The 25,545-nt window shown below is 34.7% G+C and overlaps 1 pseudogene across 1 annotated transcript; it reads left to right on the top strand.

The window, feature by feature from the left end:
* The first annotated feature begins 7,313 nt into the window (after positions 1 to 7,313).
* LOC309834712 (E3 ubiquitin-protein ligase RNF13-like) lies at positions 7,314 to 8,253 on the top strand (annotated as a pseudogene). The gene is made up of 2 exons: positions 7,314 to 7,481; positions 7,714 to 8,253. The product of its transcript is annotated as an E3 ubiquitin-protein ligase RNF13-like (transcript).
* The last annotated feature ends 17,292 nt before the right edge of the window (positions 8,254 to 25,545 follow it).

The following is a 25,545-nucleotide window of genomic DNA, read 5'->3' as shown; positions in this document are numbered from 1 at the left end:
ATATATTTGTTTGCTCTGCATTCTAAATTTTAGGACAGAAATTTGTCTGAGTGTTAATTTCAATTATTAAAATGCAATAAATAAATAAATAGAGTAATGCTCTTTCTTAGCTGGCCTTTGTTTCTTTATTGCTGTTACCTAGGATTGAATTTCCCAACACATGTGATAAAATGTGCTGGTTTAGTGTGCATGCATCACAATTACCTGGTAGACTTGGTAACCCACAGGTTACTGAGCCCCACCCCCAAATTGTCTGATTCAAAAGGTTTCGGTGGGGCCTGAAAACTTTATTTCTAACAAGTTCCCATTTGGTGCTGATATTGCTGGTCTTTGAACCATGCTTTGAAGAAAACTACTGGTATAATGGAATATGTATTAACAAATAAAAGTTTTCATTTTGCTATGAATTGGGAACATTTGGTTAGGAACCTCAGGTAGGTTCGTTTCTTTTCTGCAGTATTCCTGAAAACATTTAATATAAAATGTATTTTATAAATATTGCCAAAGCAATACTGCAACAGGTGGCGTTAAACAGGCAGGGAAAACTATTCAAGACTATTGAAATAGGGGAGAGAGATTGAACTCCTCTCTACTGAAACAAAGTTAGGAGTTTTGAAGCCGTGAGGTGAGCTAGTGAAAATGTACTAGATGACTTTATATGGAAGGGTGGTGACTGTGATCAGGGCATCTCTATTTGCTAGTGATACCTGCCCCAGAGATAGGAAGATGGGGACTTTATCTTTCTTTATGACTACATTTCACAGGAATGTCTCCCAGATGTTTGAGAGAGAGCTTCCTGGTTTGTAAAACTGGTAAGAGACTGAGGGAAGATTTACATCTCAAAAGGACAGAGAAAGAACTTACAATTGCAATGTTTCTATAGTAATTGTTCTAAGAAAAAGGGAACTGAAGACTCATAGAACTTGACCAGTTTTTTTTTTTTTTTAGGATGATATTAAAGATAATCATGTTGTTAGCTCAGCAATCATATTTCTAACTGCCATTGTTCTAAGAAAAAGGGGACTAGATTCAGGAATAAACCTATCTAATGTGTAGTCAAGCTGAGGAAAACATTAAGGATATATTGGTCAAAATCCAAAATGAAAGTGTAATATGTTGTTTCCAAAATAATTTGTCTTGGAACTACTCTTTTGAAGGAGCACCTTCTGGTATTATTTCTCTGAAGAATATATATGAAACTTTGTTCTATGAGAAGGCTTCTGTCCAAGGCTAAAAAGTTCTCAACAAATGCCACTTAAGCTCTTTATGCTGTTAATTGCCAAACCAAACTAAATATTCCTCTGAGTAGCAATTGCTTAAAGGAATAAATGGCACAATAAAGTCTTGAAGCCTGGACATGAGAAACACATAAGGTAAAATCTGGTATTTATTTTTAGAATGATAACACATTCATTAACTTTGATGTGAATATGTTACACATATATGGCAGTAGAACTGCTTAGCATTTAGATGTATGTATGCATTTTTAGCTACATATGTGCTGTCAAAAGTAAGTGCTGTGTCATATTCATATGCACAAATGCAACCTGGTCTTTATTCTTTCACATTCTTTGTCTTTCTTCCCGCTGTCTTATTTAAGATACAGACAAGTATAGCTTTTATCTTTGAAACAATTTATTTTTTAATTTAGTCACAGTGTCCAAACATTATTCTATGTTTATGATAAAATACTAGACAATTTTTTTTTTTGTCTGCACCGTATGACATGTGGGATTTAGTTCCCTGACCAGGGATCGAACCCAGGCACTGGCAGTGAAAGTGCCAAGTCCTAACCACTGGACCACCAGGGAATTCCTGAAAAACTAGATAGCTTTTAAAAATTATATTTATCATTTCTTTCTTTCTTGACTTAAAAATATGTTTTTATTGTTTAGATTCACTGTATAAGTCAGCAGTCCCCACCTTCCACCCTCCAATCTCCTTTGCTCACTCACAGAGAGAAACACATTTCTAACTATTTTGGGAGGTATTTGCACTATATGTTTAAATTACACACTTATAATATAATGTATTTTTCAGTTACACATGTTACCTACTGCCTTCCTAATCAGTAAAATGAGGGTTTAGCACTCTTATAAAGCTCCTTCCACCTTAAAGGTATTCTTCCAATGTAATCATATCAAAATTTGGGGGCAAATTGTATTACATATTTTCATTATTATGAAATACATAATAATTCATAGTATTATTCACAATTGAGATACATACCATAATGATTAAATTTCCTTTCTTATGCATCTCCCCGCCTTCCACCCCAGTTTAGTTAATGCCTCATTAGGTGCTTACCTATCCATCTTTTCCCTTAAAGATACTGAAAATAAAAAGGAATCTAAAACACCTTGCTATATGGTCAAACACTTCACGTGATTTTTCAGGGGCTGGGTTTTCTTGGAAATAGTTTTTCTGGACCATATCATCCTCCTTCTTCGATCTCCCTGTCACCTATCTGGAGCCTTTTAACTACATAAAATAATTTATGTAGTTATTTTAACCCATCATGGAAAAAAATCCTTAAAATAAAGATTTTTTTCAAAATATCTATGAGGAGAAAACCTTGAGGGGAGAGAGTTCCATTTTTGAAGCTCCATCCCAGAGAAAAAAGTTCCAGACAATAAAAATAAAATGCTCTCATATCACTTATTCTCTCATGACCTCTGCCCAACCTAACCATCCCCTGCTGATATATACAGCTGTTTTCCTAAAACACACACACACACAACAACAACAACAAGAAACAACAATCATTCTCTTTTTTGAGACTTAAGGATTTCTTGGGAACAAGCTGCTTTATCACCCTACTTTTTCTCCTTTAATGTTATTTTGTAGGTTATCTTTTTCCAGCTTTTGAATATAAAAGAGAAAATTATTTAATCAAAGTGAAAACTTTTGCTGCCAATACTAATGAAACAAACACCAGAAACTGACTTCTAATTTTAATCCTCCAGTATGTCAACTGTTATGGTAGTTGTTCTTAGATACATTTTCTCCCTCTCAGACCCTCAGCAATCCTGCGAGTCACAATTGTCTTGAACTTGACAAAATATGAGTTATGCAAACAAATACCCACACACATACAGAATATGTGTTTGAAACTTTGGAAAGCTCCTATGCATGAGTCCTCATCAACTAATTTATGCAGTTTCCAATAATCTCTTCCTTTGTATTTTCTTACCACCTCCTTTTTTCCAGTAGTAGGAGATTTAATGTGGACTTAAGCTTCAAATAGGATGACAGATTAAAATTGCCTTTATTCTTACATTTATTCTTCAAAGTGTATTTTAGTTAGAATTGTTCTCTTCCCTGATCTGAATCTTATTTCATGGTTCTCACCTCAGACTTATTTCCATGTTCTGCTATTTCTTCAAGCTTGGGGTGCCCTTCTTTCTTATCACTTATTTCTCACTTATGTAGTGAATGTGACACATTTTCAAGAACAAAAGAAATGAATAAGTAGTTAAAAATCATATTTTATGTTATCTAGCTTTCATTATATCTGTTTCTATATCTTTCCACCTACTAAGGGAAAAACAATCTGTGCTCTTTAGGATACATTATTATTAGCATAAAAATTAGACTAAAGTGGACGCAGTCACACTTATTCTCTTATTTTCTGTTACTTATAGATAGCAGAATACACCTTTTTGTATTAAACATGCTGTGCTTTCAAAACCTTTGATACCTCTGTACATAGTACATAAGTTATGACTTATTGAGAAGGTCAATTGTCTCTTTTGGAAAAAAAGACACAGGGTTACATCTCAGACCTGACAGATTTGCTACTTGTGATCTTTGATTTTTGCTGACTGGATATCTCTTTGATTTGAAACACACATAAAAAAGGCCTGCTATGCTCTTGGGCTCTCCAAAGTCTTTTATACAAAGAAATAGGAAGTGAAATGGAAGAACTGGAGAGGAGGAGAGTGAAAAAGAGATTGTACTTATATATACTCAGTTCTTTACCCTAAATCCTCTTCAGAGAAAGGGAGAGAAGGATCAAAGAACTCATCCATCAGACAAGTGCCTACGCTTGGAATTTAATACTCCACCTTTTGTGCTCTAAGCTTTGAATGTAGTCTTCTGGATTCATTCACGAGGTACTTCTAGTCTACCTCCATAAATTGCTATCAGGAGTACAGAAAATAAAATTAGTCCTTATGATTAGCAAAGTATACCTAACCAGTTTCTTGTCAGTATTTTACAATAAGATAAATGTATTAAGTCTCAGAGTTGGGGTCCACCTGAGGCACTTGGCAAATAATGCAGTAGTTTATTTATTGAGTATTGTTATGGATTGAATGGTGTCCCCCTCACCAAATTCATATGTTGAAGTCCTAACCCCTAGTACCTGAGAATGTGACCTTATTTGGAAATAGGGTCATTGGAATGTAATTAGTTAAGATTAAGATTAAGTAATACTGTAGTAGGGTTGGCCCCTAATCCAACATGACAGATATCCTTATAAAAAGGACAAATGCGGACACAGATATGCACAGGGGATGAACGCCATATGAAGAGGAAGGCAGATATTGGGGGGAGGCAGTTAGAAATATGATTGCTGACCTAACAACATGAGTATCTTCAATATCATCCTGGAAAAAAAAAGCCAAAAAAACTGTTCAAATTCTATGAGTCTTAAGTTGATTGGTAGCAAATGAAGGGTATTGAAAAATACAGGCAATTCAGAATTCATAAAAATGAGTTACATTGAATCTGATAGGGAAATATATATATTAGACATACAAAGATAAACAATGGTATAAGCTAAGCTAGACATTTAAAATATATGTTTTCAAACAGAACTTTCTATGAAGTTTTAAAGAAGAAAGAAGACATTAGGTGCTGGAGAAATGCAGTGATAATTCATATAAATCACTTGCACTAGTGTTCATGACACACATTGAGTCATGTTCATTTCATCAGGTCAGTGCCAGGTACATACCAAGCATTTAAATAAATATTTGTTGGATTAGGTTTTTCTGGATTCATTATCTTGTTTTAGAGTGGTTAATAATATGATTTTAGACACCAAAATTAGTGGGGCATAAAGATCAGACAGTTTGTCCACTCAAGACATAGCACTTTGGTGGCCATACTTTCCACTTATACGTGAACCTGTATAACATGTGAACTTGTATGACAAATCCAAGAGAAATACTGATTTTCAGTGAGGAAGGAAATCTGACATCACATTGGGCTATTACTGTGTATGCGTGTGCGTGTGTGTTAGCCTGGGTCCTACTGGAAACAGATGGCACACTCAAACTGGAAAGTTCAGGGTCAATTTAATAAGGAGATGCTCTACAAAGGTGTGAGCAGCATTTGGGGAATAATGTGGCACCTGAAACAGCTATGACCCTACTTCTTAAGGGACAAAGAAAGGAAATAAATATTAGAATCTGTAGACAGGAGCCTTATAGAAGGAACATCCTGGCAGGAGCTGCAGCTTGGCAAAGAGGCATCAAGAAGAATAACTACCTTGACCTGTCTTGTCTTCTGATCTCATGCTAGTGCCTCTCAATGTTCAAACCTAGAAAGAAGCTTGAGGTAAAGGAAATCTATTGATGATATAATTCTATGCAGGCTATCCTCTCAGGGCAAAGAGTACAGTGAAGAATGGTGCAAATTGGATCTGATAGAGATTTTATATCATTGTTAAATTCTGCTACATCTAAAATTTTTCTCATGCTTCTTTTTTTCCCTCTCTCCCTCAATTTTTGTACATTTTCTTCTCATCTCACACTTATCATGAAAATGAAATGTTAGACTGAATATGGAATTTCCTTGTTTCCTGATCTTTCACCTACCTCATCAATTCCTTTTCTCTCTTATCCAGTTTAGGGAAGATGATGTGTCATTTCAATCAATTAATTTCACCATCAATACTTGAGCTTTTACTTTCTACCCCATCAGTCCTACTCAACTCCAACCCACATTTCTCCACTTATTACTCAGGTTGCTGAGATCTGCTGGAGAAAGCCATACAGCCTTACGCACAAGTGCCATTACAAATTTGTGTTCTCCAAACTCAGTTGGGCACTTGATGCCTTCCTGAATACCTCCTTCATATCTTCATATCAGTTATAACACATCACACTTTTGTACCTCCACGTTCAACTTATCCTAATCTCATGGACCAGCAAGCCAGCTAAAAAGTATCCTGCTTTAAAATAATACATCACAGATCCCTGTTTTCATTTCAGCCTTTCCTTTGATTCTGTGTGAAGTGGTTCAATATTATCTGAAGGCAGACTGGAAAATTTAAAGATGCATAATGTCAACCCATGAGTAACCGCCAAAAAAAAAAAAAAAAGCAAGGCATAGCTAATAACAGGATATGCAGCCAATGTGGTGCTTTGAGGGAGACTTAAAGCTCCAAATGCATATATTAGGAAAGAAGAATGAACTTAAAGTATTGTTTTTATCAAGACAATAAAGGAGAAAAACCTGTGACTGAGGAGTCTGGCTCCATCCCCAAATCCTGTGTGGAATCCTTGGCCCAACTATAGGCAATTACCAAGCTTTGACTGACAGGCCTCATGAGTGAAAGCTGCTTTCCCCTCACCAGATTTGGTGCACAATGCTACACTGCAATTTTCTGAAGAAAGTTGTAGTCAAGGACTCAGATTTCCCCCACCCCACTCATCTGCATCCTCATAGGCATATGGGCACCCCTAGCCCTGACCACCTATTTTGAGGCCTCCATCTCAGTGCCCGTAGCTAAGGCACTGTACTTCAACTCAGTACCTTCCAACTCCTAACCTCTTCTTTCTTTCCTTACCTTCAGCCCATGGTCCATGAAGAGACAAGAGCCTTTTGTTAAGCCTCTCCTCAGAGACAGCTACCCCTTTCTGCACTCTATCCATCTGACCCTCTCCTGCCATTCTATGAAGAAAAACAAAATGGCAGGGAGCCAGAGCTTCCTTTAACCTCTTGCATTATTCACTGTCACAGTAAGTGAATAAAGGCTTGATTAGTACTTTCAGTCTTTCTGTCCAATTGACCACCTCAACACCTATTTTGTTGATAATTGTTGCAGAAAAAAGCACTTGAAAAATTCGGCAATCATGCATGATAAAAACACTCAGCAAACTTAGATCAAAAGGGACTTTTTTTCCCACTCTGATAATAGACATCAATAAAAATACTACAGCTAGGGTGGGGGTCGGTGCGGAGATTCAGTCATGAAGTCGGGATTAGGGACTTCTCCCACAGTGACGTGGTTGGCGAGCCTATTTGTGTTGTGGCGTCAGGCTTCCAGGTGACTTTACAGTGAGATGCTGCTCTCCATAGGGATGCTTATGCTGTCGGCCACACAAGTCTATACCATCTTGACTGTCCAGCTCTTTGCATTCCTAAACCTACTGCCTGTAGAAGCGGACATTTTAGCATATAATTTTGAAAACGCGTCTCAGACACTGATGACCTTCCAGCATGATTTGGTTATAGACTTCCAGCTGACGGTTTAAAGGGTTTTTTGATTAACTCAAAACCAGAGGATGCCTGTGAACTCATAGTGCCTCCGCCACTAAGAGACAATTCATCTGGCCCTTTCATCGTGTTAATTAGAAGACTTGATTGTAATTTTGATGAAAAGGTTTTAAATGCACAGAGAGCAGGATACAAAGCAGCCATAGTTCACACTGTTGATTCTGATGACCTCATTAACATGGGATCCAGTGACAGTAAGTACAGATCACAAAATCTGTCCAGGATAGACATAGAGCTAGAAGAAACTGACTTCGTAAAGATCAACTTAAGAAACTCCCTATACATAAATTCAAAAAAGGAGATGAGTATGAGGTATGTGCCATTGATTTGGATGAATATGAAGATGGAGACAAGCTCAGAATCCTTCCGTGTTCCCATGCTTATCATTGCAAGTGTGTAGATCCTTGGCTAACTAAAACCAAAAAAACCTGTCCAGTCTGCAAGCAAAAAGTTGTTCCTTCTCAAGGCGATTCAGACTCTGACACAGAGAGTAGTCAAGAAGAAAATGAAGTGTCAGAACATACGCCTTTATTCAGACCTTTGGCTTCTGTCAGCACCCAGTCATTTGGGGCTTTGCCGGAATCCCGCTCACATCAGAACGTGACAGAATCTTCAGACTATGAGGAAGATGACAATGAAGATACTGACAGTAGTGATGCAGAAAACGAAGCTAATGAACATAGTGTTGTGGTCCAACTGCAGCCTGATGATGAATAGGATTACAACATAGCAAACACTGTTTGACCTTCAGAGGGTATTGGGTTATTTCCCTTTAAAATGTTTATTTAGGCATATAGTTATTTTGCTCCCTTCAGAGATTTCTGTGGAAATAACTTATTTTTCAGTATTCTACAGGTTAATCAGATTACTGAAACAGGTTTTTTTGACCTGGTATTTATCTGCAGGAGTGTACTTCATTTCACTAATAACTAATACAGACTGGTGCTGTAACTCAAGCATCAAATCAACTCTTCTTTTGGAATGAAATATAGCCAAAACATTAAAAAAAATTCCTCAGTATAGCTTACAATTAAGACCTAGATCACAATATGCAAATGTTTCATGTTTTTACACACAAGGTCAGTGCTGCGGTCACCTAGCATGAGCTAAGCCAACTTCCATCTCCATAAAGTTACCTAGAGTTGTTGAGCTGGAATATGGTTGTTCTGGTATTTCTGCCATCATTAGTGAGAGGCGACAAGGTAAGTTAGCATTTTTCTTCCGATCAGCACCACAGAGACTCAAAGCTGTCTTTTTCCTTTCTATTGCCAAGTAGTCTTATCCTGAGAGGAACAGTCTCTACTAGGGCAGATTGCAAAAGGTTGTTTTTTTTTTTTTTTTAAGGTTTTTAATACTATAGTGTTATGTATGAACTTGACTTATTGGCTAATGTCTCTGGACTTTAGTTACTGAATTTCAGTATCCTTAAGGATTTTTTGTGTTATTGTGATCAAAGCAAAAAGAAAATGCTGTATAGAAATACCAAACTTCAGTAATTGTTAATACTCAGATTATATACCTCTTAAAAAAGAGCATCTTATGCTAATTAGTCCTGCTAAACTATGAACAGAGGAAATTGTTCAAGTATTAGATTTGCAAATATTGCTTATGTTTAACAGAACTAATGATGTATTTAAACAATGTATTATGAAAAGCTAAATTATACATTATTGTAACTATGTAGAAAATATAGACTTATGTACAGTCAAAATGTTAAGAATTTTTATATGGCCTTGTATGAAGGGAGTTTGAATGTTAATAAACATGTTTTCCACTTTAAGAACTGGCAAAAAATAAATAAATAAATGAATAAATAAAAATACTACAACTAACATCATACTTAATGAAAGCTTCCCTGGTAAGATTTGTAAAATGAAAGAAAGACAATTCTTCCAACTTCTATTCAATGTTGTATTGATCCTACTCAGTGCAATACAATCAAACAAACAAAAAATAACAGGCATACAGATTGGACAGGAAGAAACAAAATTGTCTTTTCTGGCAGGTGACAATTTTATATGATATAAATCTCACAAAATTTGCAAAGAATTTATTAAAATAAGTGAGATTAATATTTCCCAAATGCAAAATAAATATACAAAATGCATTTGGTTTCTTACTGCCTAGCAATAAACAATTGGAACTTGAAAGCAAAATAACACTTATAAAACATAAAAATACCTAAAATAGTTAGAGATAAATTATTTCAAAATATTTAAAGACCTATTCAATGAAAAAATCTAAAAAAAAAAATTGCCAAGAAATTAAAGAACATATAGCAAAAGAGGAAATACTATGTTTGTGGACTGGAAGACTCAATATCTTTTAAGATTATCCACCATTTGAATCTATAGATTTAATATAATCCTGCTCAAAATCCCACCATACTTATTTGGTTGGAATTGACAAGGCAATTCTAAAATTTATGTGAAATTGCAAAGGACCAATAAACAATTTAAAAAGAAAATAGCAACATTGGAGAACATAATATTATCAGATTTTAAGACTGTACAAATGCACACATAATATGAAAAATTGACAATTGGACTTAAAAAAATTAAAATTTTCTGCTTTTTCAAAGATACAACTAAAAAATAAAAAAGCATATCACACACTTCAAAGAAATATATATGACATACGAATATGTATATTTATATGTAATTCTGCTAAATAAATATATATGTGTATTTATTTGATAAAAGAACTGTATGCTGAATGTATAAAGAACACTAACAATTCAATAATAAGACTAAAACTCCAATTAAAAAAATGGGCTTCCCTGGTGGCACAGTGGTTGAGAGTCCACCTGCTGATGCAGGGGACATGGGTTCGTGCCCCGGTGCGGGAAGATCCCACATGACGCGGTGTGGCTGGGCCCGTGAGCCATGGCCGCTGAGCCTGCGTGTCAGGAGCCTGAGCTCTGCAACAGGAGAGCCACAGCAGTGAGAGGCCCATGTACCGCAAAAAAAAAAAAAAAAAAAAAAAAGGACACTTCACACTTCACTTTAAACCAGACACTTCACAAAAGAAGATATATAGACAAACACATGAAAAGATATTTAGCCACTGTGGTAATTCAAACTAAATCACAAGCAGATAATACTACATATCAATAGATTGGCTCAGTTTACAAGAACTGGCTGTACCAGTTTTGGTAAGGATATCAGCAACTGGAATTCTTATATACTGCTGGTAGAAATGCAAAATGATACAACCAATTTAGAACAGTTTGGAGTTTCTTATTAATTTCAACCTACAATTACTGTATGACCCAACAACTTCACGCCTAGATATGTTTCTAGGAGAAATTAAGCTTTACACCAACACAAAGACTTTACATGATTGTTCCTATCAGTTTTATTTGTTGTAGCCCCAAACTGTAAATAGCTCAAATCTACCAACAGTTAAATGAATAAACAAATTGTGGTATATTCAAAGAATAGATTACTTCTCAAAATAACATGAAACAAACTACTGAGGAACACAAGAGGATTGTAAATATTACAAACACTATGAGACAAAGAAGCTAGACTCCAAAAAACTATGTACCATATCATTCTACTCACATGAAACTCTAGAAAATGTAAATTGAATGTATAGTGACAGAAGGATGGTCAGTGGTTGCCTGGAACCAGTGTTGGGAGGAGATGATTGCCTGGGAAAGGCAAATTTGGGGTGGATGAAAATACTGTGTCTTGACTGAGGTGGTGATTACTCAAACATTTAAATTTGTCAAAACTAGTATGCTTACCTAAATGTCCATAGACAGATAAATGGATAAAGACATATATACAATGGAATATTATTCAGCCATAAAAAGAAATGACATTTAGTTATGTGTAGTGAGGTGGATGGGCCTAGAGTCTGTCATGCAGAGTGAAGTAAGTCAGAAAGAGAAAAACAAATACCATATGCTAACACACATATATGGAATCTAAAATAAACAGTACCGATGAACTTAGTGGCAGGGCAGGAATAAAGATGTAGATGTAGAGAATAGACTTGAGGACATGGTGGGGCAGGGGAGGGGTAGCTGCGATGAAGGGAGAAAGTAGCAGTGACATATATACACTACCCAATGTAAAATAGATAGCTAGTGGGAAGCTGCTGCATGGCACAGGGAGATCAGCTCGGTGCTTTGTGATGACATAGAGGGGTGGGATGGGAGCGTGGGAGGGAGACGCAAGAGGGTGGGGATATGCAGATATAAGTATACGTATAGCTGATTCACTTTGTTGTACAGCAGAAACACAACATTGTAAAGCAATTATACTTCAATAAAGATGTAAAAAAATAAATAAAAAATAAAAGCAAAACAAAAAAAAACTAGTATTGTTAAAATGGTTGTATTTGTATACAAATCACATCTCAAGAAACTTAATTTTATAAATTACAAAAAATCAACCCCACTATAGAAATCAAAAAGTCTTCCATGATTTTAGAAAGTTCTAAGAGTTCTTTGTATTAAAACATGAAGATGTAAAATTGAATACTTCCAAGAAAGACTATGTCATGCTTCTAGATTCTAAAATGGCCTTAACTATAAAAAGATCCAATGACTTTCTATTGAAATTTAAAAATACACATATTTTAATATTTACTTTCATGTTGGAAAGGTTAAAAATGAAAAAAAACAGTCAGAGACAAAGCATTTGATTAAGCATGGAACATTTAACTCTCATTGTGAATTTCTATGGTTTCAGGCTTAAAAGTCTTTAAGAGAACAGAAAAAAGAACTGATCAACAGTGTAAGAGAACAAATGAATAATATAAGAGACAAAAGGCTTAGAGGACCAGGTCAAGTTAGGCACACAAGGTGTGTCCACAAGGTCAATCTCACAGAGGAGCTGAACCCCACTTTCATCAAACCTACAATAATAAGGTCCATAGGTGACTCAGAGCCTCTCAAAATCATTGCAACTTTTCTACCCTGAAACATTTCTCACATAGTATTTTTATTTTTATCTTTATTTATTTTTATACAGCTGGCTCTTATTAGTTATCTATTTTATACATATTAGTGAATATATGTCAATCCAAATCTCCCAATTCATCCTCCCCTCCACTTTCCCCCCTTGGTGTCCATACATTTGTTCTCTACATCTGTGTCTCTATTTCTTCCTTGAAAACCAGTTCATCTGTACCATTTTTCTAGATTCCACGTATATGTGTTAATATACTATATTTGTTTTTCTCTTTCTGACTTACTTCACTCTGTATGACAGTCTCTAGGTCTATACACATCTCTGCAAATGACCCAATTTTGTTCCTTTTTATGGCTAAGTAATATTCCATTGTATATATGTACCACATCTTCTTTATCCATTCATCTGTCGATGGGCATTTAGGTGGCTTCCATGACCTGGCTATTGTAAATAGTGCTGCAATGAACATTGGGGTGCATGTGTCTTTTTGAACTATGGTTTTCTCTGGGTATATGCCCAGTAGTGGGATTGCTGGATCATATGGTAATTCTATTTTTAGTTTTTTAAGGAACCTCCATACTGTTCTCCATAGTGGCTGTATCAATTACATTCCCACCAACAGTGCAAGAGGGATCCCTCTTCTCCAGCATTTGTTGTTTGTAGATTTTCTGATGATGCCCATTCTAATTGGTGTGAGGTGATACCTCATTGTAGTTTTGATTTGCATTTCTCTAATAATTAGTGATGTTGAGCAGCTTTTCATGTGCTTCTTGGCCATCTGTCTGTCTTCTTTGGAGAAATTTCTATTTAGGTCTTCTGCCCATTTTTCGATTGGGTTGTTTGTCTTCTTAATATTGATTTCTCATACAGTTTTTGTGAAAATCTTTTTTTTTCTTCTTTGCCTCTAAATGACATGTTTAAGCACCTTTAGCATTCAAACTTCTTTTGAGCAGTTTTCTCACAAAATATCAAATGCTATTTTCACTCTCTTATAAACTCAGAGATAATACACTTCACATTATTATCACATTTCTTTACTCATATAATACATGCATTGATGTTGTTCCTGAGCATACTTGAATTCTCTAGCTAATAGTCAGAAAGGACAAATCAAAATCATGGTCCCACCAAATCTATCATAGGAAAGTCACATGGAGTCCAGAGAGACTTGGGTCTTTTGCTTAAAATTGAAGACAATCCTAATTGGTTCTTGTCTACCTAATATCAAATTCATTCACCCCCACCGCCCGCTCCAGATCTTTCATATAATGTAAGTTTGTAGAGAGCTATATGAATTACTAGCCAGCCAATTTATCACCTTACAAGTCATCATATTAGACTTAGGGGCACTCTTTCTAAACTTTCCTTGTTCAGTTCAGATAGAAAATATCCTTGATATTTTCTATCAGGGCTAGAGGTTAAGACAAAGCTTGACATGTTTTAATCAAACAAATCTTTGCTTTATAATGACCTTTAACCTAAACTACTGCTCAAGTTTAATTTTGTTTCTTTCATAATAAAACTTCTAACCTAAACACTGCATTTTGGAAAAGTAACCTCAGTTCATCTTTGATTCTACAGTCTTTGAAAACTCATTCTCAGGGAAAGCTAAATGCCCGAAGTGTCTCTTTCCTTGCAATAAAAGATCCAGCATATTCATATTTTAAAGGATAGAGTGCAGAAATTTCTGTGGTTTCTAGTCTTCAGTGATTGTTAAGAGTACTTTACTTGTTTAATTCTGTTTTGTGTTAAGTAGATTAAAGTAAGAAGGTCTTAGTTTTAATTTTGAAAATAAACTTTCATTTATCAAGAGAAATATTTGTTCAAATAGGCATAATAATTATCTCCATAGAAACTGTGGGAACATTTCCAAACTATCAAATGTTTATTAATTTTAAAATGTACTTTAATTATTCATTTAGAATATTGCCATAGTAACACTTGGCATGAGTAGTTCAAAGAGGTTGTTGTTTTTTTAAATTTTTAAAAATTTTTATTCTTTTACTGACATTGACCTTGTTACAGAAACTGAGAAAATATGTTGAGGTGTGATATTCTGTGATTTCAAATATTCAAAGCTGAGGTATCAGCCTTTATTTATTTCTTTTAGTGTAACATTTTTCTAATTATTATTTGAAATTGTACAAAGTATACAAACAATAATAAGCATCACCTATTCTGCTACAGCCTCTCCAAAACAAACAATGCTGATAATACTGTAGTAGATGTTCTTCAGATTATTTTGCATGAGCATTGTTTAACCTAGCTGAGATCTTACTATATTTTTAATTGTGTCTGTATTTCACTTCATCTTATAATATAAGCATGCCTCCCCGTCATTAAAAAACTCATATTTAAAAATAATCCTTATATATTAGAAAATGTTTAGATTTGAAGATTTATTGCAAAATAGTACAGAGAGTTCCCAAATAACTTGCAGTTTCCCCTATTATTAACATCTTACATTAGAATGGTGCATGTTACAGTTAATGAAACAGTATTGATATATTATTATTAACTAAAGTCCACACTTTATTCAGAGTTACTTAATTTTCTCCTGATATACTTTTTGTTTCAGTATTGGGATAGCACATTACATTTAGTCATCATATCTCCTCAGGATCCTCTTAGTTATGACAACTTCTCAGACTATTTTTTTTTTTTTTAATGATGTTGATAGTGTGAGGATCCCTGGTCAGGTACTGGATAGAACGCCCCTAAATTGAAATCTGTCTGATATTTCTCTTATTATTAGATTAGTGTAAGTGATTTGGGGAAGGAGACCACAGAAGAGGCCATTTTCATCCTACCATATTAAGGGTACAAACTATCAACATGATTTATACTTGTTGATGTTAACCTTGACCACCTAACTGAAGTGGTATTTATCAACTTTTGCATTGTATAGTTACTCTCCTTCCCCCACTTTCCAAACTGTACTCTTTGGAAGAAAATCACTTTGTGTAGCCACCACTTAAGGAGTGGAGATTTATGTTCCATCTCCTTGAGGGAGTAGTGTATATGATCATATGATTTTTCCTCTTAAAACTAGGGATGCGGTCGGGTATGGTGTATAATTCCTTTTATACATTGTTGGAGTCCACTTGCTAATATATTGTTGAGAATCTTTTTCATCTATGTCCACAGAGATATTCGTCTGTGGCTTTCTTTTCTTGTAATGGTTTTATCTGGTTATAATGGTATTTAATGGTACTAGGGTAATATTGGCCTTATAGAAGGAGGTAGGAAATGTTTTACTTGCTTCTATTTTCTGAAATATATTGTGGAGAGTGGATAACATTTTGTCTTTAAATGTTTGGTAGAATCCAGCAGTGAAACCATCTGGGCCTGGTGTTTTCTCTCTTGTAAGGTTATTAAGTATTGATTCCACTTCTTTAATAGAAAGAGGGAAACTCAGGTTACCTAGTTATGGTGGTTTGGTCTTTGAAGGAACTGATACATTATGTGTAATGTATCAAATTGATAGAACTTTTTATAGTATTTCTCTGTTATAATTTTAATGATAGTGGGATCAGCGAGGATGACCCCTCTTTCATATCTGATATTGGTAAGTTTTGTCTTCTCTCTTTTTCTTGGTTAACCCGCCTACATGTGTATCAATTATATTTATCTTTTCCAAGAAACAGCTTTTGATTTCATTGATTTCCTCTATTGATTTCCTGCTTTCAATTGCATTGATTTTTGCTCTGTTTTTTATTATTTATTTACTTCTGCTTGATTTAGACTTAAATTCTTCTTTCTCTGGTGTTCTAAAAGACTTCCTAAGATGGAAGTTTAAGATAGTTTTTAGATCATTTTTCTTTTCTGACATGTTTCTTTAACACATAAATTCCCTTTCAAATGCTGTTTTCATTGCATTCCACATATTTTGCTAAGATGTAGTTTCATTTTCATTTAGTTAAAAATATTGTTTTATTATTATTATTATTATTATTATTTTTTTTTGCGGTACGTGGGCCTCTCACTCTTGTGGCCTCTCCCGTTGCGGAGCACAGGCTCTGGACGCGCAGGCTCAGCGGCCATGGCTCACGGGCCCAGCCGCTCCACGGCATGTGGGATCTTCCTGGACCGGGGCACAAACCCGTGTCCCCTGCATTGGCAGGCAGACTCTCAACCACCGCGCCACCAGGGAAGCCCTGTTTTATTATTTTGAGAGTTCTTTTTTCTCCATGTATTGTTTAGAATTGTATTGTTTAATTTTCAAGTAATTGGTGATCATCCAGCTATCTTTCTGTTATTGATTTTGAATACAGGCCCATTATGGTCTGAGAACATACTTTATAGGATTTCTGTTTTTTAAATTTATTAAGCTGTCCTTCATAGACCAGGAGTGGTATATCTTCGTGAATGTTCATGTTTCTTAAGAAGAATGTGTATTTTGATGTTGAATTAAGTACTTTATAAATGCCAGTTAGATCTAGTTGATTTATAGTCCTGTTAAGGTCAACTATTATCTTTACTGATTTTCTGCCTGCTTGATGTATCAATTATTGAAAGAGGGCTGTTGCAGTCTTCAGTTGTAATAGTGAATTTACCTAGTGCTCCTTTTATTTCCAGCAGTTTGTGCCCCATATTCTGATGCTTTCTTGTTAAGAGCATATATGTTAAGAATGTTATATCTCCTTGGATAAGTGATTCCTTTATCATTATGTACTTCCTTTCTTTATATATGTCATTGGTTTACTTGATCTGAGGTGTACTTTGTCTGAAATTAATATAAGTACTCCAACTTTTTTTGAATAGTGTTAGTGTGACATATCTTATCCATCCTTTAAGTTTTAATTTATCTGTCATCTATCTCTCTCTCTATATATATATCTATCCATCCATATATTGATCTATCCATTATTGTATGTAACATATACCTGGGTTGTCTTATTTACTTATCCATTCTAGCAGTTTCTTTCTTTTATTTGGTGTGTTTAGCTCATTCACATTTAAAATGATTATTGATATAATGCCTTTTCTATTTCCTCCTGAAATTCACAAGTGAAAACACTGACTAGGAGACCAAAGTCATAACATCACTGTACATTTCAACTGAGAAGACATAGAAACAATTTACCCTATGAATGAATTCCTCTCTGCAACATCCATATAGAATGTGTCTGCCCTTATTTTCTGTTGGTGATGTGAAATTTACCTTGAGTGGGACTTTCTTCCCATAGGAATATAAAAACTTTGATAATAATACTTACCATTTATTTAACATTTACCACATACCAGACTTTGGGATAAGAGCTTTATATGCATAACCTCATTTAAATCAATTTGAAGTATTATACACTCATTTTAAGGATGAAGTAATGAAGACATAGTTTAGGAAACTTCCACAAGGACACAGAGCTGCTTAGTTCTGTCTGACTCTAAAGACTGTGTTCCAAATCGTTATGGAATGCCACCTCCTTAAATATACACACATTTTATTTTAGTCTTGCAGAATAAACTGATTCCATACAACTATCATAAAAAAGTGATTATCGATATAGCAGGATTAATATATATCACGTTGGTAACTGGTTTTTAATCATTGCATTTGTTCTTTGTTTTCTCTTTTTCTCCTTTCTCTACTTTTAACTGAGCATTTTATTCCATTTTACTTCCTCTCTTAGCATAGCAATTATGCTTTAAAAAATGTTTTAGTGATTGCCCTAGAATTTCCAATGGCACATTTGTAACTAATATATGTCCACCTTGAAATAACACTATACCATTTAACATGAAGTTTCAGTTCCTCCCTTCTGTCCCTTTGATGTTAATATCATTCCTTTTACTTATCATATGCTATAATCACTGCATGAAATATTATAACTTTAAACAGTTAACTATTAGACTAATTAAGAACAAGAAAAGTAAAAAAGTTTATTTTATCTTCATTTGAGTTTTGAGTGTGAGTTTCTAGGTTTGAGTTTCATTTTTCTTTTCCTCAAACGTGTTCTTTTAACATTCCTTGCAGGACAAATCTTCTGGTGAATAATTTATTCAGTTTTGGTCTGTCTGAGAAAGTATTTCTTTTTCACTCTTGAAGAGTAATATTATTGGATATAGAATTCTCATTTCTTAGGGCTTTATCTTTCAACACCTAAGTATTTCACACAACTCTTCTTGCTATTATGGATTCTGAGGAAAAATCCACTTTAATTCCTATCCTTATTCTTAACCTATTGCTTCTTTCAAGATTTTTTCCTTGTCTTTAATTTTCTACAATGTAAATAAGATAAACATATGTTTATGTTTTAGCATTTATCTTGTTTAGTGTTTTCTGAGCTTCCTAGATCTGTGGTTTGGTGTCTGCCACTAATTTTGCATAGTCATTGGTTAATACTACTTTAAGTATTTCTTTCATTTGTTCTCTCTTCTCTTTCTAGTATTCCAGTTATGCATTTTTGCACTTTTTGAAATTGTTCTTGGATATTCTGTTCTGTTTTGTCAGTCTTTTTTTTTTTTCCTTTGCATTTATGTCTTGGAACTTTCTGTTGATTTAACTCAAGCTTACTGATTGTTTCTTAAGTTATGTCTAGTCTACCAATGAGATTATCAAAGATTGCTTTCATTTCTAGTAGGGTGTTTTTATTTCTAGCATTTTCTTTTGTTTCTTTCTTAGAATGTCCATCTTTCTAGTAACATTACAATCTGTTCCTGCGTATTGTCTATTTTTTCCATTAGAGCCCTTACCATATTAATTATAGTGTTTTGAAATTCCTGTGTGTAAAAATATTTGTGTCATACCTGGATCTGGCTCTAATATCTGCTTTGTCTCTTCCACTGTGCTTTTTAAAAAATCTGGCTAAGAGTTGTGCCATGTTTAATGTTTGCAGTAGGTGTACCCCCTAGGGATCTCAAAATCCTGTAGTGTTTTTGCTTTTGTCTCCTGTATTGACTTTGGTCTTCCTTATATACCCTTCCTCAGAGATACTAGCTATCTACTATCTCTGATAATCCACTATTACACTGGAGCCCTCTTGGTGTGGTGGTAAGGTGTGGGAGTTGGAAGCATTCTAGGTAAATCTGTCTTTTAGTGTGTTCATGTCTGTGACCTGTGACCTATACAAGTGTTTATTCTCGTAGAGTTTCCCACTCCAGTCCTGTACTTGGGTAAGATAGGAAGGATAGAAGGGGCTGCAGTGAGACAAACACCCTTCCTCCATGACTCTGGAACAAGACTCTGGTAAAGTCTTTATCCTGGAGAGAAGGCCTTTGTTATAGACAATGCGGTGGTAATATTTCAGAATGATTTTTCTTTCTTTCTAGTTGATTGAATCAAAAGGTGTCCTTTCTTAGATATTCAACCATGAGAACCTAGTGGAGTTCCTGGAGGTAAAGCTCATGAACATTTTGCTGCCCACATTCCACCAAGACTGTGGCCTCCAGGAGTTTCTTCCTCTCACGTTAGTCTATATTCAATCTAAAGCAATTAATGAAAATTACCGTTCAGTGCTCCTACCATTTTATGGTTCCAATGACTTTTGTTCCAGGTAATCAGATCTCTGCTGTGACTTTCTGAATTCACCTGTCTCTCTAAATTTCATGAAAATAATGTGCCCTGAAATCTCACTTCTCTGACGAGTCAAAGAGGCATTTTTAAATTGTTGTTGTAATGATGGGAGTGACTATTTCTCTGGAGCTAAAACTGTCTCATAACTATTTTAATGGTTGAACTATTTTATCTGAATATAGTTTGTTTCACTTATTTCTTGTTAAGCATTTAGTTTTTGTTTTCTAATTACAAGAAATAATACAGAGGTAAACAGTATTTTTATATTGTGACAAATTGAATCCATATAATTTAAATTACTGAGTTCAAGTTTATGAATGTATTGCTTTGATACCTAGAGCCATATTGCTTTCAAAAAACTTATCATATCCTCGGGTCCTATGAGAGTGAATAAATAAAAGTGCCCTTTTATTACTGTACTTTTTGAACAATGCATATTATCATTTAAAAAATTGATGCTTTCTAAGTGAAATATGATGCTTTTAATTGTATTTATTTTATTACAAAAATGTTGAGGAATGTGTACATATATTTATATTTGTACAAGCTATTTCAGCATCTTCTTTCTTGATTCTAATTATGCTCTTTATCCATCTATATATTGAGATCTTAAAAGGCTATCAATTTGAAAGCATTTTTGATGCATTAAGAATATTAATCCTTTGGCATATTTACTGAAAATATTTTAAGTACCATATTATTTGCCTTTAATTGTGATGTGATATTTACTTTGATACATATCAGTTTCAAGTGTTGTATATTTTAATATGCCTCTACCTCTGTTTGTAATTTCTTCTATTACTTCTAAGTTTGAATAGTTCTTCCCAATCTAGGCTAATGGCTTTTTAATAGCAGTGGTGATACATATTATTTGTGATGGTTGTTCACCATTTCAAGAATTATCATGCTACTGGAACTTCAGTGAGGATACTTTGTTAGTATTTTCATGTTCTTTAATAATCTCCATTCTGTTGACACCACTTGACACTATTCTGGTGATTTGATTTGCCTTCAGCAGTTCCATAAGAAATGTCTTTATCTTCTGAATTATAACCATTGGCATTTACTTTGTTATTACAGCATTAAAAATAAGAGTCAGCACAGGATCACAGTATGCAGGGTTTTAAACTCTCATCAAACAAATGACATAATCTTCTCCGGAATCCCCACCTAGTTGGTAAATGACTCAGTTTGGGGGCGCTAAAACAAAAATCTTACTTCTGGTGATTATTTTTTACGTCAACTCTAAAATTGTCAAGTTTATCCTGTACAAACAGTCTGATTAATATAAGGGAAGATTCCATACTCTACAGTAACATATTTTTATCTTTTATTTTATCTTTTTATTCCCATGTATATTATGAAAATTAACTTCAAATAGAAAAGAATGAGTCCTCTCACAATCTTTACTTTTTATATTAGATTAACATGGAGACTGCCAAATATTGAGTTTGAAAAGAGCCAAAATGTTTAATATGTTCTATCTCCTGATGTATTAAAAATGTATAGCAGAGAGTTATGCATGTGAAGGCTACCAATTTCTCAACACTCTTTTTATGTTTTGGGAAATCTTCCTTACCTACGTCCCATCTCCTACAACAAGTGAGAAAGAGGTAAGATGTTTTCAGTCCCTGCTCCCCATCAGGCAGGGTCAACTAGAGATTTGACTTCTTCAGAACTGAGTCAAAGGTATAGCAAAGTTGAGAAATTATTAATATCAGTGTCACAGGCTGTCAGTGGCAATAACCTAGAGAGCGGTGGTGAAGTCTGTTCATTTTCTGGACCTGATTATCTAGCCTATAGTGTAATTCCGTAAGACCTGATATTCTTCCAAAATGTTTCTATTATGCTTAAGCAAAGTTAATTTCTGATGATTGCAATAAAGCAATCTGATTATATAGAGAAATGCATTGATGTCCACTTGATTTCTTGTATCAGAAATAACACTCCAAAGGAGAATCTAATATTTTATTATTTTTCTTTACCATCAAGAGGGAAAAAACTAACTTGTTACACTATGAACATTAAAAAATCATTTTTATAACTGCATACCAAGAAGAAACATATCATGAAAGTTCTACTCTTTTAAACGATGTTATACATGTCTCTTTTCTCAGTTACCATATCTTACATGTCTTTTCAATCCCTCAAATTATTAATTTTTAGTTTACAAAAGGAAAATGCCAACCTACATCAATGAAAACACATTTACTGGCCAAATACTGTTAGAATCACGTTTATCTTTGCCTGGGAAAAGATGATCTAAAAGGACATTTTGAACCGAAGCATTTTTGCAGCATATTTGCTATGGTTTCTTTTATTTGACCAAAACATATGCCACAAAATATTATCATTAGAATTACTTTTCACACTTATTTTAAGAACCTATGTAATTCTGAGGTTTTACCCTGCGATTCAGTATGCATATGCATTCCAAGAAGAACATATGGAGATTAATTTGTTGTTTTGTCAGGTTTCTTCAAAATTGAAGTTTCATGGGATTGAAAGCCAGTGCAATCTCCATTTAAAATCTGAGTGTGATATTATATCATTCTTTTAATCATTTAAAAATGTTTCCTGTTATTTTTTCCTTGGAGATGTATGTAAGGTGTGGTCTTTACCATCAAGGAGTTCACAATATAGTAGCGGAGAACTGTCAGGAGCTAAGAATTATTGGGAAATGTTTCATTGAAGAGTTAGGCTTGCACTGAATCTTAGTAATTGATTTCTGAGGGAACACAGAAAGGATAGGGGAGTCCAGGATTCAGAAATACAACAAACGAAGGCATGCTAATATGGAAGAACAAAACAGTTTCAGGGAATAGCAAACAATGTGACTGAAGGTCACAGAAATAACAGTGAGAAATAAGGTAGTAAGACAGTGTTTTTTGTTTTGTTTTTTTTTGGATATTGAATTCTACTAATAATCTGAGGGAAAATGTCTTAATCAGAAAAGACACACACTCTATTTTGTGAAGAATTTTTCATCAATATTATGTCCATCCATGGACTCAAGATCACAGAGGACTTTTTATATTATGCTATGATGTTTACTTTTTATCCTATATGCACTTTAAGATGTGAGTGATTTAAATGAAACCAGATACATGAATGGGACCAGATACACTAGAAGACATGAGTAATTTAAATTGGAACAGGGATTAGTATGATGTCTTTCTGCATCCAATCACAGTGGCACAAACATTCACCAACATTATTTCCTAGGTTATAGCTTCTCATGAGATTAGGAACTGTTAATTTATGTAACCTTGTTACTGTCTGTATTATAAATAACATTTGCCTTATTGCAATGCCTTGGTTGGGCTATTTCCTGTTACTGATCACCCCTAATACTTCCTCCCTAGTCTTTGGGCAAAGGGCACTGCTTTTTCCTTTGTATCATTTCATCTCAATTATGGACATAGACCCTTTCCTCTCTCCAGAGAGCAGAACCAATACCAAGCTGTAATTTTAGTCAGAGTTTAATGAAAGGGTATGGACAACGAATGGAAACTGCAGCACAAGAGTAAAGTAAAACTTCTGGTCAAGCGTTGGGTCTCTTAATCAATTTCAGTCAATCTTTCTAACAACTGTAGAACTGCTTCAGGCCTCCAGAGGGCTTGGAATATGGACATTTATTCTATTGCCCAGAAAAAAAAGAAGCTTCTCTCCTGAGTTGGTATAATGTCTCTTTCGTGAAATTTATTCCCTATCCAGGATTAACCTTCACAGGTTGCTTGGCGTTGGGAACACTAATTCATTTTAGGTGTGTGATAGAAAGCATTAGAAGAAAGAACTCATCGATTCCTTCCTGGGGGTGGGGGAAAAGGGGAGATATTAATCAAAGAGCACAAACTTTCCATTGTAAGATGAATAAGTTCTGGAGACCTAATGTACAGCATGGTGATTATAGTTAATAATACTGTATTATATACTTGCAATTTGCTAAAAGAGTAGATCTCATGTTAATACCACACCAAAAACAAAAGGGGGGGTAACTACAGAATGCTATGTTAATTCATTTGCTTGTTGTTATCATTTTGCAATGTATACATATATCAAAACATCACATTGTATAACTTAAATATATACAATATTTATTTGTCAAAAATAAATAAAAACTTTTAAAAAGTAATTCCTTTCTTCCTTACATATGTGTGCCCTTGCACCCATGAAGAAAGAAGAGTCCATATCTCCACTCCTCCCACTCTGAATCTGGGCTGAACTGTTAATTACCTTGATTAATACAATGTGACAGAAATAATGCTCTATCAGTTTCTGGCCTAACCTTCAAGAAAGAGACCTCAAAGCTTCTATTTTCTTGAAAGCCAGCACCATATAGGATGTCTGACTATCTTGAGACCACCATGCTGTAGGAAATCCCAAGCTAGCCACAGTGAGAAGCGTTTTGGAGAGAGAAGAGTATCCCACCAGCCTCCAGATGTTCCAACCATCCCAACTGAGGAATTAGAACAGGTGAGTAATAAAGCCACCGTTTTGGACTGAATTGTGTGCCACCCCTCACCCCCACCCCTGGATTCATGTTGAAGATCTAACCCTCCAGGGTGACTATATTTAGAAATATAGCCTTTAAAGGAGGTAATGAAGGTTAATAGCCTTTAAAGGAGGTAATGAAGGTTAAATGAGGTTATAAGAGTAGGATCATAATCCAATAGGCCTGGATTTTTATAAAAAGAGGAAGAATGAGAAATGCATAAGCACAAAGAGAAAGCCACCTGAGGACACACTGAGAAGGCCTCTTGTCTGCAAGCCAAAGAGAGAGGTCTCAGGCGAAACCAAACCTGCTGGCATCTTGATCTTGTACTTCTAGTCTCCAGACCGGTGAGAAAATAAACTGAGGTTGTTTAAACTACCTATTCTGTGGGATTTTGTTATGGCAGCCCTAGAGAACTAATACAGCCATCCTGGAAGTTCTATCCCTAACGCACTCCATGTAGCAGATAAACTACCCAGCTGAGCGATGCACAAATGGCAGAATCATGAGAAATAGAAAGTTAGTTTCCTGTTAAATTTTGGGATAGTTTCTCAGCAGGGATAGATGGCTGAAACAAAGGTAAAGCCTATTCCTACCCACAGGAGTGTTTGTTGATAAAATGACACTGACAGATATTTCTTGTTCATAGATAGTCACCAAGAGCAGGGTCATTTAGTGCTACTCATGAATACCTAATTACATCCTCCTACCTCCAGACTTTCCCATAGTCACTCCCTATTCAAATAACCACATTTGGCAATGTGGTAAATTATAAAAATAATTCTTCATTTGTAACATCCTTGCAACTTTTGGGGGTATAATGCCTTCTAAGATAGGACAAAGTATGAATTAAAGAACTGTTGAATGTTATTTGCTAACATTTTATTTATGATTTTTTAATTCAATTTAGTAAATGAAATTGGAACAAACTTTTTGCGATGAGAAAAACAGCTGTGGAGAAAAACAACTTTTGTTTTTCTGAGTTGCCGCCTAGGCATTTTACAATATAATAACCCTGCTCATACCCAGAGTCTGGACATTTAGATAAGAACTTGAATTTAGGATGCCTATCATAAATTCTTGCTTTCCTTTTTCCTGGG

Source organism: Grampus griseus (assembly GCF_964374135.1).
Source record: "Grampus griseus genome assembly, chromosome: 16".
Taxonomy (NCBI): Eukaryota; Metazoa; Chordata; class Mammalia; order Artiodactyla; family Delphinidae; genus Grampus; species Grampus griseus.
Note: the sequence above shows the minus strand (reverse complement) of the source record. Positions and strands in the feature narration are given on the sequence as shown.